The sequence below is a fragment of the Euleptes europaea genome, chromosome 1, assembly GCF_029931775.1.
Source record: "Euleptes europaea isolate rEulEur1 chromosome 1, rEulEur1.hap1, whole genome shotgun sequence".
NCBI classification, from domain to species: domain Eukaryota; kingdom Metazoa; phylum Chordata; class Lepidosauria; order Squamata; family Sphaerodactylidae; genus Euleptes; species Euleptes europaea.
The window spans coordinates 176596457-176598930 of record NC_079312.1 but is presented as its reverse complement, the minus strand read 5'-3'; positions in this window follow the sequence as shown (position 1 = coordinate 176598930).

The window sequence follows — 2474 nt, the reverse complement described above, 5'->3', positions numbered from 1 at the left end:
GGGTTTGATTCCCCACTCCTCCACACGAGCGGCGGACGCTAATCTGGTGAACCCAGTTGGTTTCCCCACTCCTCCACATGAAGCCAGCTGGGTGACCTTGGGCTAGTCACACTCTCTCAGCCCCACCTACCTCCCAGGGTGTCTGGTGTGGGGAGGGGAAGAGGATTGTAAGCCAAAGTCGGCATGTAAAAACCAACTTTTCTTCCTCCTCCTCCTCCTCTTCCTCCTCCTCCTTCGGATTTGGCTAGTTGTATAAATATACCCCAAATGCAATATGGCTCAGGTTTTTCCCAGAGGTTAGTTTGAAGTTAATGCGTATATACGTGATCCTCCCCTTATGACAGTGGTTCCCAACCTTTTTTTGACCAGGGACCACTAGGACTTTTTTGTTCGGTGCAGGGACCCCAAGGTTCAAAATAAAAATTCCGGGAATTTGAAGATAAACTTTAATCATAACTGTTAGTTAAACATTAAACTTAGAATTATATTTGAATATATATTTTTATAATAGAGAACTTTTAATTGAAAATATTAATTTATTATGGGTTTATAACTTTGTTTCGCGGACATTAATTTAGTTCTCGTGGACCCCTGGGGGTCCATGGACCCCTGGTTGGGAACCAGTGCCTTATGATGACCCGTTATATGTGAGCATCTCTGAATGTGGAAAACCTCTCCCATGAACTCTGTGGTTGTTTATAACGACGGATAATCCTGTGTTGCTCAGTTGCGCATACATTCCTGGAAGGGAGTTAGCAACATATACCTTCGGTGTTATATAATGATCATTTACATCAGATCTGGGTATGCGTGATATGCCCCTCTGCCGGGCACCCGGCCACAGACCGGCCTGCTATTTATTGGGGGGGGGGGTCTCAAACCCCCCAAACCTGCCGTGTGTTAAGTCTCGTGGAATTTCATCAGGTTTCCTGAGTCCGGTACTCTGTCTCGGGAAAAGGAGCGGGGACCGACGGAAGAGCAATGCGGTGGCTAGATACCCTGGCGTACGGTTCCCGGATTTCTTTTTTTAACGGGTCTCGATTCCCCGTTCGTTGGGACTGACGCCCCACCCACTCCCCACATCTGTCCTTGCCGAGATCCTCGGAAATCTCCTCTTCTCCCGGGCTTTCGCCCACTTATCCGGTGGGATTAGGCCAATTTCTGTCCCTGTTCTCTGAATTCTTGCCCAGATCTGACCGCCGAGCTTTACAGGGGCCCGGGGTGGGGCGACGGAGCGGGTCTCCGGCGTCCTCTGGCCCCGTCCCCAAGGTCGCCGCAGGTGGGGGAGCGCGCCACGCCGCTCTCTGATCTGGGCCCGTGGAATGCGGCCAGGGGGATTGCTCGGGATTTAGGCTCTTTGCTGTACCAGCCGCCGATGGGGCCCCCCCACCCACCCACGTCGGCCCCGCCTTAGCCACTTCATGGGACTAAAATACCCCCTGAGCTCAGCCCGGCCCGGATCAGCCAGTGCATGGATTAACATGCCCTTTCGGCCAGCAGAGGATAGGACTCGCAATAATGGGTTTAAATTGCGGGAGGAAAGGTGTAAAGGTAAAGGTCCCCTGTGCAAGCGCCGGGTCATTCCTGACCCATGGGGTGACATCACATCCCGACGTTTACTAGGCAGACTTTGTTGACGGGGTGGTTTTCCAGTGCCTTCCCCAGTCATCTTCCCTTTACCCCCAGCAAGCTGGGTACTCATTTTACCGACCTCCTGAATCCACCTTGAGCCGGCTACCTGAAACCGACTTCCGTCGGGATCGAACTCAGGTCGTGAGCAGAGTTTGGACTGCAGTACTGCAGCTTACCACCCTGCTGCCCTCTTGCCTCTTAGTGCCCCCCTAGGTAACCCAACCGCCCCCCCCCCAGGGAGTGGTATTGCCCACGTTGGGAACCACTGCTCTAGACCGATCCTGCATTGAAGAAAAAGAAAAAGAGCTGGTTTTTATATGCCGACTTTCTCTACCACTTAAGGGAGAATCAAACCGGCTTACAATCGCCTTCCCCTCCCCACAACAGACACCCTGTGCGGTAGGTGGGGCTGAGAGAGCTCTAAGAGAGCTGTGACTAGCCCACGGTCACCCAGCTGGCTTCACATAGAGGAGCGGGGAAAACAAATCCAGTTCACTAGATCAGCGCCCGCCGCTCATGTGGAGGAGAGGGGAATCAAACCCGGTTCTCCAGGTCAGAGTCCACCACTCCAGCAGGGGGTTGGACTAGATGGCCTCTATGGCCCCTTCCAGCTCTGTGATTCTATACACTTGTCAGGGATGCTCTAGGCTGATCCAGCATTGAGCAAGGGGTTGGCCTGTATGGCCCCTTCCAGCTCTGTGATTCTAAGAGAAGGGGGGTAATGCTTTCTGAGACTTCTCCATTTGGGAGGGGGTCAGAAGACTGATGGATGCGGGTCGGCCCCCTCGAGCCGTCGGTTATGGCATCGGGTCTTGACTCTCAGGCTCTCTTTCCTCAGAGCT